This window comes from Camellia sinensis, chromosome 6 (assembly GCF_055761805.1).
Source record: "Camellia sinensis isolate YWXY chromosome 6, ASM5576180v1, whole genome shotgun sequence".
Lineage (NCBI taxonomy): Eukaryota > Viridiplantae > Streptophyta > Magnoliopsida > Ericales > Theaceae > Camellia > Camellia sinensis.
The window spans coordinates 146,643,620-146,658,770 of record NC_138966.1 but is presented as its reverse complement, the minus strand read 5'-3'; the positions used below and the strand labels follow the sequence as shown (position 1 = coordinate 146,658,770).

At 33.8% G+C, this 15,151-nt stretch overlaps 1 long non-coding RNA gene and 1 pseudogene across 2 annotated transcripts in view; one reads left to right on the top strand and one right to left on the bottom strand.

The window, feature by feature from the left end:
• Window positions 1–15,151, top strand: part of LOC145792953 (uncharacterized) — a 288,938-nt gene that overhangs the window by 228,291 nt on the left and 45,496 nt on the right. The window lies entirely within an intron of this gene.
• On the bottom strand, window positions 8,911–13,746 carry LOC145792951 (uncharacterized; annotated as a pseudogene). The gene is made up of 4 exons (XR_014333277.1): window positions 13,141–13,746; window positions 11,555–11,674; window positions 11,032–11,388; window positions 8,911–9,397 (listed from the first exon to the last, which is right to left on the bottom strand). The product of XR_014333277.1 is annotated as an uncharacterized LOC145792951 (transcript).

Sequence of the window (15,151 nt, the reverse complement as noted above, 5' to 3'; positions counted from 1 at the left end):
GAAAGTTCTAAAGCATGAAAATATAAGCCTTTTTTATGTTATACACAAAAGCTAAATCAGCAAGCAAGATAGGTAAAAAACTATTGCAAGTTTGGGGAATATAAAGCAAGATGCTCACCCTTGAAGAACCTTTGAAGAACAAATGGTCTAGCCCTCTTCTTTTGATCAAAATCAGTCCAAAAACTCAAGAATCAACCCCCCAAGTCCCTCAATCTCGGAGCTAGGTGTAATAGTGTGTGTATTGGTGCAAAAGTAAGGTAAAAACACACTTTTGGGCCAAAAAAACACACACAAAGGAGGAGAGAGAGGGAGATATAGAGATAGGATGTATCTATATCTCTAAGCTCTGGTTTTTGCTTCCAAGTCTCTAACCTAGAGCCAAGAGGAGATCCTTCCTCTTATAGGACTCCCTCTTGCAAAGCTTATACAACAAGCTTGCTTAGAGGGAGATCCCTCCATACACGTGTATGGATGGAGGCAGAGTTGGTGCCAGCTATCACAGCTGGCACAAAATATCTCCAAAAAGTAGATGAACAGTGGTTGGCTGCCCAAAAATGTCATTTCGACAAAAAGGAGTGCCGACCGGCAACAAACTATGCCGACCGGCAATAAAATGTGCCGACCGGCAACAAATAGTGCCGATGGCAGCAAAAACCAGCCGGTGGCCTCTAGCCACTGCCGGTGGTGTGTGGGGATGCCTTACAAGGCATTCCCTGCCCCTCCAAGGCAAAACACAAGTGTTTGGTGTGAAAACCAGACACTAAACGGTCAAGTTCGGAGATCCTGAGGCAGGGCGCGCGAGCCGAGACCTCCGGGAACTCCAAACGAACACAAACATGGATACTCACCGAGTGTTCCAAGCGGTGACGTCCAAGTCTTGAGGACGGTCAAAAATGGGGTGTCTACAGCTGGGCGACTACCAGGTCTAGGCCGAGGTCCCACACCTTCTTGCCAAGGTGTTGCCTCGATGGCTACATTCAAGGAAATGAGGTTGGGAAAATCTGGGTTTCCCTCTCTTGAAGAACATGTCGAACATGAACATGAGGAGGATGAATGCAAGATCATAATTTGCTATTAAAAAATCTGAGATTTCATGCCATGAATTCAAAAACATGGACCTGGGTACCCATACTCGAAGATCTTATGGAAACAAACACAAAAGCATAAATCTTAATGCAAACTTTCGGATCAAACAAGGCTTTTATTCAAGAACACATGAATACTACTTTCTCTTTCTAAAACCAACTTTCAATCAATGCATGGCTTGCAAATCAGGTTCGATCATGCAATGCAGCTAGATGATTAACAAGGACTACAAGAGTAGGTTAAGAATCTAACCTTAATACACGAATCTAACGGTTAGATCTCTAAGAATCAAGCTCGAAGATCCACTCCTTCACTCTAAAACTCCTTCTAGAGCTTCTCTCTCTCAAGGCAAAGATATGATACAAAATGATAGGTTCTACTCACTGCCGGTTGATTTAACACTCAGCTCGGACACGTAGCAACGGCTAGTTGGTTCTCCCCGAAAAGGTGGTTGACAGGCCAGACAGAGTAGGGCGAAAGGGTGTTTAACAAGTAAAGCGGCATGGCACTCTGACAAGGTACTGACATCGGGTGAAAACATCGGCTCCGGTAGGTGAGGTATCTATGATCCCGGCTAGGACGGACAACACTTGGCCTAGCTGTGCCACACCTCGGTCTAGGTCGCACCAATCCGGAACAAGATCACTCGGGCTCAAGGAAAACATTTCGACCTAGATGATACACCTCTCGGCCTTGATGATACACGTCGGTCTAGAAAATGACATCTCGGCCAATATGCCAGGACGAAGGTAGGGGTCAACCAAAGTGGTTTCAAGGTGGTTTTGGCTTTAAGGTGACCTCGGCTAGACTCACCAGAAAAGAACAAGACTCAACAAGTAAATTTCACATAAGTACAAACCAAGACAAAAATCTCATTCTAGTTAAGACAAGTCAAGAAAATTCACTACTGCAACTTAGCAAAACAAGATTATACAAATGCTCATGCCCGAGGCTAAGGTGAGGAATGAAGGTCACTACACGGGTCAAGCTCACCTGTGAACACCGGCGGTCTTTGCTTTCTGAACTCAGATAACAAATATATCCGCTCATTTGGTTGCGTTCTTCTAAGCCTTCCTAACTCTTCAAGAATCTGGTTTTCGACTGGTCTTGGCAACTCCTCAGCAGGAATAGGTCTACCGCGATCAATGCCTTGATTGCGAGCTGAACGTCCTCGTCGGCGTCTTACTTGATCGTTTGCTTCCACATTGTCCGCCATCTGCCAAGTTTGCGGGTAATATAAGCTTGGGGTTGTTGTGGAGGCGAAGAGGTGTTCAATAAATAGGCTAATTTAATGTGGTCCGAGGTGTAATTAATTACTTTAATTTTTTTTTTTCAAAATGGATGATGCAATTAAACCAAGCAAAATAAAATAAAATAACATACAATACACTGGATTAACCAACTAGATATTTTATATATACACATATAACTTCTTCTTTCAAAGGGTTACACTATCTAGGTTAGCGTGTAGCATGTATACACCAAAACAAAACACGCTTCAACCACACAAAACACTATTTACAAAGGTACACAAAAAGGTTCGTCCCATGACTACTACAACCCTAAGTCAAACGATTCCTCTGGGTCTTCTTCGGGATCTTCTTCAGGATCCTCTGGTGGTAAAGGAGCATATGTCGGGGAAGCTGGAAACTGCTGGGCTGGTGTAAGGGAGTACTCTGACGACACCTCTATAGGGAATGCAGGGGAAGCTCCGGGAAGTACCGAGACAAAAGGAACCTCTAACTCAGGATGATGAGAGCCACAGCTCTCGGGTCCAACGCGACGCATCACTGGATGCGGATCCTCAGCCAATACCTCTTGCCTAAGCTCAGCAAAAGTCTGACCATTCCGCTCTATCTGTAGAGCGAACCTAAGCTCCCGGTATTTGCACTGGAGGCGCCAGCGTACCAACGCTCGTCTTGCTTGCGTGGTGCAATATGAAAAATCCTCCTCTGTTTTCCGAATAGCTTTCTTTATCACGCGCTCCGCTCCTAATTGACACCGTCGGTTAAGTCTTTGTGGACTAACAGCTACTGCCCGCCTATTCTGGAAACGAAAAACTCCCCAGTCATCAACGCTTTCTGACGCAGAATCCATCCCACGGTAGGTAAACAAATTTTTTTTTTAGTCCACCTTTAATATGATATAGTACAATGTTAACAGAATGTAGTAATGTAAAAGGCAAGGATATCTAAAATCACAAGTCAACACACGTGGGTTAAGGGTTGAACCTAGGGCTCTGATACCAATTTGTCACGCCTCAAAATTTTAGACCGCAAGAGAAATATATAAAGTACAACTCAAACAAAAGAGATAACCACAATATGTTAATATACACATACAAGTAGAGTTATAACATAGATAACTGATTTGAGTTCCACTAGAGGTTTACAAACATTGTCAAACCAAAAGATAAAAGAAGAGAGAACACAAAAACAAACTACTAGTCCAAGTTTTCAAGTGAACCACGGCTCTAAAACTTCATCTTGATTGTCTTCGGGATCACCTTCCCTGTCGTAAGCTGCTTCTTCACCTGGCATGACACGCCATGAGCTTGGAATGCCCAGTAAAAACACACACACCCCCATATCTTCTATTAATCAATCATACACAAGACAAATCAGATAACATAACATACTTCCATTAAGGTTTTATAAATTAGTAGTTAGACTAGGCATTTAGAATCCCCCCCAAAGAGATCCTTCTACCCAACCACAAGATTAAACACCGGACTATTCAGAACTCTTCCTTTTGCTGCTTTGCAGAGCTTACCACCCATGCCCACCTCTCGGTTATTTACCTGTCAATGGCATTGATGGACCTCAAAAGGGACGGCCAACAAGTGGGCTCGCTTACACCCAAATCATGCCTCGGGCTCGCTTACACCCTGCACATACCATACCAATTCGTGCTTAGGGCTCGCTTACACCCTGAAACCACCGCATAGAGTCTGAATACATCCGGGTCAACCTAAGGGCTCGCCAAAACTGCTTACGCAAGACTTAACTCATTTGGTATTAATCCCATCCTAATTCATGTCATGCATATGTATAAAATTGTTCTAAAACACTAAGATAAACGTCACCCATTGCCAAACCCTTATCATTTCCCGTTTATTAGATCTTTTGCTAGGTAAGTTAGTCACATTCGGTAATTCGGTTATTTAAACGAGTATAGGGAAAACATACTAGAGGAAATATAGTCCATGGTCATCATACATAGTAAGGCAAGAAAATAACATTAAAAAGGCTTTGAAACATTTAGAGACAAATAACATAATATAACACAATTTCCAGCACTGTTCGGTTCTGCAGGGCTAACAAGAATGCTTTGGTAAAAATACTTCTAGACCAAGTTAGGGGCTGAAATTGCACAGAAACAATATTCAATCTGTCTAGTTTCAGTTCCAATTTTCAGAAGTGGCACAGCCCCTCCACAAATTCATCTACAAACTATATTCGAAAATCTGTCCAGATTTGTCACCCTTTGGGGAAACTAACGTTTCTCTCAATCTACCCGATGGTTTTCACTCAAATAAAATCTGTTGGAAAGAGGACTCAGAGTTCTAAATTTTGACATAAGAACCAATACGAGATGATTTTTCTAGAATTTTATAAAATTGCTAAAAGTGGACTGTTTTTCAGAGATTCAGGACCAGATTTTTCAACAAATTATCCAAATCCTAAAAACACACAATTAGGAGCTAATAAAATTTTCACAAGCTCTAAACACATAAAATATCCTAAAATAAATTCAGATTTGAGAATTAGATAGATTTGATATTTCTTTTAAATTAGAAAAGTTGCAGCAGTGCCTAATTTCACAAGTTTGCAAGACAATGATACTATTTCATACCTACACCTTCACACACACCAAAAACACCCTATTTACCATCAATTTGTAACACAAGAGGCATACTAGACCATAGAATGAGATGATGAAAGGATTGGAGAAAATAAGGAAGAGGTATGTTCTTACCTTCAAGAATTCCTTCTCTTTCCCTTTTTTTTTTCTTCTTTTTACTTCTCTACCTCCCTTCCCTTGAGCCAACTCTCCCTCTCTCACCCTCTCCTTGGGCTTTAGAAAAACATAGGAGTGGATTAGGACAAGCCCTCAATTTATATAATATAAGGTAGCTTAATGGCTAAGATAACTAAATATCTAGATAGTTATTTTTTATTTTTTATTTTTTTATTTTTGTTTGTTGTTATCCAATCACTTTTCCACCAACATATTATGTATATATATATATATATATGTATGTATTTAAACTATGTATATATCCAAATAAACAATAGTATTCTATTTAAATAAATAATAAATGAAAGAACAAAAAAAAAATAGAAATAAAATAAAATGCGTGAATTAATTTAGAAATTATGAGGCAAAATAAATAAAACCAAGTTTTAGGATAGTTCAAATCATAAAGTGGCGTTCTATGATTTAATTATGGTAACACACGGAGAAGTTATTATTTACTTGGGCCCTTACGCAGACTTTTACGGAACTAGGGCTAAAATGCTATTAGCCTAAGGCTCAAGGTTTCAAGTATAATGACAAAAAAAATTTCGGGTCTCTACATCTTCTCTTTCTTATTTTCCTTTTCCTTTTCGAACTCCTTCTTATGCTCCTTTTTCTTCTTCTCATTCTTTTTTAGCCAACCATGGCCATGGCCATCGGCCATGGTTGTGTTGTCTAAGAGCCACCTTTAGTCTCCCCTCCTCTAACGATGGCTTCTTCTTCTTTCTTTTTTTTTTTTCTCTCTCTCTCTCTCTCTCTCTTCCTCGCACGATCACACCCTATGTGTATATAAATTATATATATATATATATATATAAAGCTATATACAGTGTCAGCCCTGGGCATGGGCCAACAAGGCCATGGCCTAAGGCCCTTCAAAATAGACTCAAAAAAAGAGCTTCATTCTATTATGATTTAGTGTAATATATTAGGTATGCTTTAAGTTAAAAAAAAAATTAAAGAAGGCCCAAACTAATTTAAAATAAATTGACCCATTAAAAAATTGAAAGGCCCATTCAAAAAAATTAACATTGTTATCTATTGAAAATAGACCCAAAAAAAGGGTCCTCCTATTATAGTTTATTGTAATATATTAGGTATATTTTAAATTCAAAAAAAATTAAGGAAGACCCAAACTAACTTAAAATAAATTGACCTATTAAAAAATTGATAGGCCCATTTAAAATAATTAGCATTGTTATTCACTGAAAATGATTTTGCAAAAAAACTAAATTATGCAAGTTTGATTGATTTATTTGCTTCTAAAAATGCAAAAAGAGCGAGGATCAAGCAACACTTATTAATTGTTGTAATGCAATACTAAGTATTTTTTGTGATTTTGACACAATTTTTTTGTCTTTTATCTTCAAATTTTTTTTTTTCATTTTTTTTCATTCAATGAAAAAAAAAATGTAAAGAGCCCCAAAATTTATTAGTTGATTATTAACTTTGGGCCCCGGAAATCTCAGGCCGGGCCTAGCTATATACACAAATTGGTATATCAATTAGTATACTAACATATGATGTGTCATAGTTTTATTGGTTTTGAGTCTTTGTAGTTTATATAATAAATGTGATCTATAGTTTTGAAATTGCAATGTTATAGCATGTGTTGGTACACTAATTGGTATATCAATTGGTGTGTATAATACCATTGATATATATATATAAATATAGATAGATATGGAGTGAAGGAGCAAAACGATGCCATTTTGAGATGAAAATTGTGCCAAAAATGGAAGTATCCGTTAGTTCATCAACAAAGATAGACAGAGGGTGCAAATTGCGACATGGAAGTAACATAAAAATTTTAATTGTTAAAATTGAAACCCCGGGTTTAAATTGCAAAACACACAAAACCCTAATTTTTATTTTATTTTTGGTAATTTGCTCTTTCATTTTTTATTATCTAGTAACAAAAACAAAAACAAAAAAAAAATGTAAAATAAAGATATGGTTGAGATTTTTTTATTTTATTTGTATTGATGGATAATCTTAATATTATAAAAAAAGAAAAATGATTTGCAAATATAAAAGTATTTAAAAAATTATAAGTAACTTTAAAGAGTTTTTTTTTTAATTTATTTAAAATAAATGGACACACATTATGATTTTTTTGTATAAATTTTATATTTATATATTATCATCTATAAAAAAAAAAAAAATGAGAAAATTAGTCTAAGATCTATTTCCCATTTTTAGTAATGAAAAATTTTCACCAAATATCACCTTTAGTTTATCATTAAATCTCACCATTTTTTTTTTTTTTTTTGGTTAGAAATGAGAGTGACATGATTACAGAGTTCTAACTCAACATTTTTCACAATTTGTTTTACCTATAATTTGAAAACATGACAAATAATTTTTTTTTTCATCTTCTTTTTTTTTTTTTTTTTTTTTTTTGTAATTTATCATCGAATCACAACTATTTTTTGTAACATTTCTCACAACTATTTTTTTTAATGTTCTTTTTATTTTGTAAAGATAAAATTGTTCTTAAAACAAATGATATGTCTAACAAATTCTAAACAAGTTCAACTTTTTGTTATTGGAAAATTTTAGGTAAGTTGATTTTATTTTTTATTTATTTTTTGGAAATCTGTAATTTTTTTTAGATTTTATTTTTCAGCAATGCTAGAGGGCCACAAAATCAGTGGCTCAAATGGTTCAAAACTGCCAAAACGACACAAAACGACGCCGTTTTGACAGTTTTGAGTCATTTGAGCCACTGATTTTGTGGCCCTCAAACATTTTCCTTTATTTTTTAACTGTATATCCTTCTAGAAAGACCTGAAATTTTTTATTAAAAAATTTAATTATTGCCTAAAAATAAAAAAATAAAAATCAATTGTTAATTAAAAAATCATAGCCAAACAGTTAAATTTTTTTAAAAACTTTAATTGGGAGACTTACGTGTAAGTACTAATAAATGGACTTATTGTCCATTATGTCCTATAATAATTAATGACATTTTTATCAAACACTATTAAAAAATATCATTAATTGTTAATTTTCAGCAACAGTTTCAAAATTGTTACAAAAAATGTCACTAATTATAAGTTTCGCAACATCTTAAAAAAATCATTACAAAAAAGTCACTAATTTTTAACTTTCAACAACAGTTTAAAAAATTTGTCACAAAAAATGTCACTAATTGTAAATTTTAATAACAATTCATAAAAATTATAACAAAAAAAAATTATTAATTGTCAATTTTTAACATGTATAAAAAATTGTTATAAAAAATTATTTTTAACGACAATTTTATTAAGACTTATTTTCTATAAGATTTTGAGTCTAACTATTAAGATCTATTGATAGTTAACCTAAATTTTAAATAACTAATAAAAAAAATTAGCTAAACAAAGCCATAGTACAAACAAAGCCGTAGATTTGAGTTTCAATTGCAAGGTTATTGTACAGGGGTGTTTCAGCCACTCCAAAGAGAGGTAGTGTTGGCTGACGATGAAAATAAAATAACATGACTCAGCTCATAAACCTGCTTAATTTATAGATTTCGCAAGATGTCAAATAAAATAAAATAAAGATTTATGTATATTAAATCAGAGAATGGGCAGGAAATCCAATGAAACTGTTAAAATGTGTATTAAGTAAATAATATGAGAAAAGATTTATCAAGTCAGTCAGTCTCCGAAGTCTTACAATTAAAGAGCAAAAAAGCAAACTCACCTTCCCCAAGTCGGTCAAACACCTACCACTATATACATTCCACGTGATTGTGCACCACAGAAAAAAAGGTGCCTATAAAATTTAAAGTCGACAGTCTGCAAAATAGCACGATACTTTTGTCCCTTGCTTTTAATTCAAAGTCTTACCAATCCAATAATTAGTTTGAAGTCGTACAATCTACACTCATCGGAGTCACTTTCAAATAAATATGCCAATCCAACAAGAGCCCGTAGATCAGCATATTTTATTTCAAGAACTTAATCTTTGGTCATTGTTCAACAGACATGTTTTATCTAAACAAGATAAACAGTACTCAAGTTTATAAATATACACACATAATTGGAACTAATGGTGTAAGTTGTTCTCCAATCAATGTTAACACTTCTTTTTTTCTCCACTAATGTCTTCAAAGGGAAAAACTATTCTACTCCTTGGAAACACACGGATTTAGTATTTTACCAATTAAACACAATTTTTCTCATAGTGAGAGCTCACAACAGATCATCAATCTTTGCTTCACACAACAGATCATCAATCTTTGCTATTTGGCAAATTACCCCCTCCTTATTGCCTTCCAATAACCACCCTATATTTGCATGCCCTGAGAATATAATAAATCTTTTTTAGCCAAAATAATATGATGTAAAATATATATAAATAAATGAAGATAAATGACCAACAACCAAGCAAATTGAAAACCAAAACTAGAATAACAAATTCTTGTACCCACATTCTTAAACTCGGTTGTCATTAAAATCAGTAATTACCCTAGATCATTTGTTCATGTAAGCAAGCCAAATTTTTTGGTATATAGGGTCAAGAGGATAGGACTCTCGGCAAGGCTCACACATGGCAAACCTCTTGAGCCTATGAAAGCCCATTCCACCACTAACATGAATTACATGACCAAAAATATCCGAAGCAACGTGCCAATGAATTTCCTTTTATTTTGAAACCCATTGGGAATCCAAATGGATAAACTGATATCCCACAAGGTCACATAATACATAGTAGGATTGTTTGAAATGAAGAGTCTCCACTTGATTCGAAGAACTAAGAAACCATATCCAAAAAATGACTCAAAGCAATACCTAGTCCCGTCGTCACTAGAGAACCTAGTTCAGGGCTACGATTCAAGATGGGAAGGGGTTACCCAACCAAGTGGTTGCAACCTCTCTACTCATTACTCATAAGTTCATGGTTTAAAGTTAAAATAGGAAACAAACAGGACAAGAATAGTAGAGAAATAGACAACTAAATAACAAGAGGATTCACAGACTAAAAATAGAAGACTAAAGAAAATTAAAATCGGACCTGTTTGCATAATTCCAAGTTGAGGGAGAATGGATGTTGTATAAATGCTACTGAGTAATGCTAGGGATCCCAAATAATCTACCAGATGTTTTATCAAATCTCTCACATGGGTGTGGGTCCCATGTGAGAGATTTGGTAAAAAAATTTGGTAAATTATTTGGAGTTCATAGCAATTTCCAATGCTACTACCTATGAAAAAACAACTTATTCCTCTTAGAATTAGTTTCATTACAAATATTTATATCACATTATCAAAAAAAATTCTCGAAATTTCAACTACTTTCTCATTACATTTTTTGGCTTCGCACTTTGATGGGTCCCCAAAAACATTTTGATGAGTAATGAATAATGATACATAATAACATATTGTTTACATAATAACCCTCTTGTAAACATATTGAAACCTTCCTATAAGTCCCAAACTTCCTAACATGAAAACCCAAGCACTTCTGAAAATGAAGTCTCAAACTTCCTAGTTCCCAAATTCATGCTTCTGTAAGGCATTGTCGGCTTAGAATCTGATAAACATTGCAAGAAGCTGATTACCAATTTCATGGGCAGAGGCTTGCCTGGTTGGATGCAAGCCTCCATATATGGTTTAAAACAAACACACACACACATATATAAACATCTAGCTCTACAAGGTAAACACACACACACACACACACACATACATATATAAACACCTAGCTCTACAAAGTAAAATTTCTTTCCTGATCCACACTTGATTTCCACTACACAGTTGTACTTCCATGCAGACAAGTAGAAAAACCAAATTACTAGACATTTTTAAATTGGCCATTGATTGTCCACAGCTTGTCAGTTTTATAATTTCCTGAAGGGCCTCACACCATCTATTAAAATAGGAAGCTATCCATGATCTTACTGAAAAAATAAGGGGAAAAAATAGAAAACACATACCTCGAAACATATAGGTAATTAGACACTTTTTTCCATGAGACCATCAGACAATTCCTTTTTCTCTCTCCAGATTGCCAGCACTTCATCAGTTCTAAACCGTTGTGTGAATGTTGATTCCTCCAGCGGAGTTGACATCCCATTAGCATAAGCTAGGAGATCGGTATACACAATCATTGCCCCATTGTCAATATGGTACCTGTCATCAGTAACTTTCCACCCCTCTTGGAGCACATGATTCTCATCATCTCTTCCAAGCGCTTATTGCAGCTCACACCAACAACAATAAGAACATCTTTCTTGTCACAGTGTGCCATTGCCCGTTCTGTAATCTCCACAAGCATCGGAAACCACAGTTTCCTAAAACAATTTAAATTGTATGTGGAAATTGAGCCACAATTAGATCACGTAAATATTCAACTAACACTTGTAATTTACAAAAAACAGCTATACCAAATTACCAACTAAACTTTTTATCACCAGAAAATATGTATTATTAAAAATTGGAAGCATTCCAAATGATTACCTGAAGAGAATATCATAAATCTGCAGGGGTGCATTCATTATTTTTTAGCTTTTCCTCAGCAGTGGCTTCAAGGTAACTCAATATTTCACTAAACGAAACATCCATTCCTTTGACAACAAGCTGATGAAGAAAGGAAAAAAAGATAAGTCAAGCGGAAAGCATTTCTTCATCGCATCATTTCAAGAACATTCTGAAGGCTATCTGAGAAATTCTAAGAATATCTCCCGAACGAAAGTTAAGTATAAAAGTAAACCAAGGTTCCAGAGAGAACCTTTATAAACGAGAGGTGATGAAATGTGTAACAAATGTCATAGATATAATCTAAAATCACCCCAAAAAGTATGAAGTTACACATCAATCATGTATTATCAATTCAGAGCTGTGTTAAAATATAGAAAAACAAAAACAAAGATACGAAGATATAATAAAAAATGTAGTTAAACATATTTCTTTAAAAATAATAAGAACTAATCAAATAAGATAAAGGTAAGACTAAATATATTGGTGGAAGTTAAATCTGACAAAGTTAAAACCCACATATAGAGCATCTATTAGCTTTGTTGAACAAGAACTTAAAATACAAGTACCTAACTTGAACCTTGCACTAAATTCACCAATATCTACTGCTCACTGACAACACTCAAAATAGTATATAATAATTCAATAATAAAACTCAACTCAACTCAACAAAGCCAGCATTGAAACTCTTTAAAGTAGATTTCATCTTTAGCCTTCAATCAACTCCATCTAAAGGCATATCCTCTCATGAATACATGGCAACTATTTCTTTATCATAGGCCCAGCTGATGTTCATTTTGGCCTTCCACTTATTCTTTTAGCAGAAAACTGAGGGGAAGGATTGTGTATGGAGGAAATAAAAGAAAGGGAGGGAAAGGAAAAATCACCTCACCCTTTATCTGTTTAGTCAAGCAAGAAGGAAAGAAAAAGTAAAGACTACTAACTGCTTGTTTAATCATTTTCTCTTACAAATGAAGACAAAGGTGTTATATAGCTAACTACAATGGCCTAACAACCACCAAATTCCTACCTTCAAAAAAGTTCATAAAAAGGTACATAATAAAATATCTTCTTTAAAGATTAAGAAAATTATCAAAGAGTCTCAAAGCCTCATTTGCAGTTGTCCTTCTGCGTCTTTTGACTTTTGAGAAGGCAGGGGGCTGAGGAAACCAGAATCAAGCTATACAATATTAATCAGAAACTGGCAAGCCATAACCAAAACTTTTAACAGTACAATGCAGGCTAGTCAGGTAACATCATCAGAAGGTGGTCTCATACAAGTATTGATCTCAAACACAATGCAAAACTGAATCATAGTAAGAAATAAAGTTTTCTCAAACAATAGACAGACAACAGATCAATATAAAAAATAAAAAAACCTGCAAACTTTTATAGTTAAACAAGTAAAAAGTTAAATAGCAGCTCAATTTTATTTTATTTGTTTTGTCTTCCTCAAGTTTGAAGACATTTCAACACAATAACCTATAAAAGATATGATGATTAATGGACAGTCTCTGTGCCAATTTACCACTGATATAGGTTAAGGAAACTTGCTTCCAATTGCATACCTGCTCAATGTTGTATCCAGGGTTTGGATCATTCGACAGAGTTAGAACCCTCACAAACTGGTCCAAGCAATTCCCAACAGCAATATCTATAGTCTCACCAAAAATCCAATACCGCCCCCTTGCTATAGGCAGCATGTGTGTTACCACCACTTACATATAGCACAACAGGGTCATCTACTCCAGTAACAACCCTTCCCATCTCAATATGAGCAACACAATGATTTACCGCAACAATGGGTTTCTTCCAAATCTGTGAAAGAATCCGAACAACAACAGCGGCAACCTATAATGGTGCACCCAAGGTGTTGGGCAGTTTCTCGGGGAAGGAATCCCTGCCCTGGCGGGGAAACATAGGTGTGTGTGTCTGGGTTTGATAAAATTGAGCCATCAAGGGTCACAACCCCAACACCAATCTTGTTGGCTGACCCCTCAAACCCTAGAGCTATCATCTTCTTCATCTTTAAGAATAATATTAATATGCCTGAATCAAATCCAACATCAAATTAGGTTGATAATTTCTGTTATCTGGGAAGACAACAGGAATACATGATTATTCTGAACTTGCCTCCGAGAGATGATTCCAAATCTAACTTCTTCAATTAGATTAAGCATTATCCAGGTTGTTTGGTTTCATAATTGAGGATTCACTTTTCAGAAATTAATTTTTTTATTTTTTGTAATTTTGTATCTTTATTAATTTTTTTAATATTTTGAGTAATTTTTTTAATTTTTAGATATACCTAACATAAATATACTTAAAAACTATAATATTTGTGAATTTTTTTAAAAAAATTCACTAAATACCAAAAACATAAAAAAAAATACAAAAATTTAGTATATTTTTTGTATTCTCATGTATTTATTAATTTTTTAAAATATTCTTTTACAAATATTTTACTTTTTAGATACATCTAAAGTGCATCTAAAAAAGTAAAAAAATTACTTAAAATTTTAAAAATATTCACTAAAAAAAATGAAAAACAAAAAACTTAATTTTTAAAAAATTGAATTCAGAAAATTAGAACTAAACACAGATTGTTCATCTACTTTCGTACATGGTAAACTGCAACGGCTAAAGAAAACTTATCCGCCACTTTTTCTTATTATTATTATTATTATTATTATTATTGTGAGAAAGCTAATTTTAAAAGGAAATTGATTTGTAAGACATAATTTTTATAAATAAAGACCATCTAGAATTACGTGGCAGTGACATTTTTATAATTATTCGGCTTGAAATGAAAAACAAAAAAGAAGAAAAGTCCAATTCTAAACAAAAATAATTAACCAAAAACAACAAATTAATATTAAAAGAGAATTTAGGGTGAAATTAGTTCAGTCCAAATGCTACTTCATTGCTACAATACAACCTTACCAAAAAACAAAACAAATATCAACAGTTGTATCAAAACAAAACATGAACAACATCCAGAAACAATCCTATCTAAAAATTAAAAAACAAAAAAAAAAAAATCTAGAAACAATGACGCACTGATTTTTGCTTAATATATGCTCATATGGACAAGTCTGCTCATGGGCAAGTCTGGGTGAATCTTAGGGAAAATTTTGGGCTTAGGGTTTCAAATAATTAAGACTTTTCTAAAAAAAAATTTATTTGAAAATTGAATTTTTTGTTTTTTTATTTTTGGTGAATTTTTAATATTTTAAGTAATTTTTTTGTTTACTTTTTAGATATGCCTACCTAAAAAATAAAATAAATAAAATATTTGTGATAAAATATTTTTAAAAATCAATAAATACATGAAAATATACTAAATTTATATATATATATATATATATTTTATATTTTTGGTATTTAGTGAATTTTTTAAAGATTTTGTTTCACAATATTATATTTTTTAAGTATATTTACATTAGGTGCAGTAAAAAAATTGTTTAAAATATTAAAAATATTTACTATAAACAAAAAATATGAAAAATAAAAGTACAATTTTCAGAAAATCAATCAACACCAAACAAGGTGGTTTTTCAAGAAATTAGAGTTTAAAAA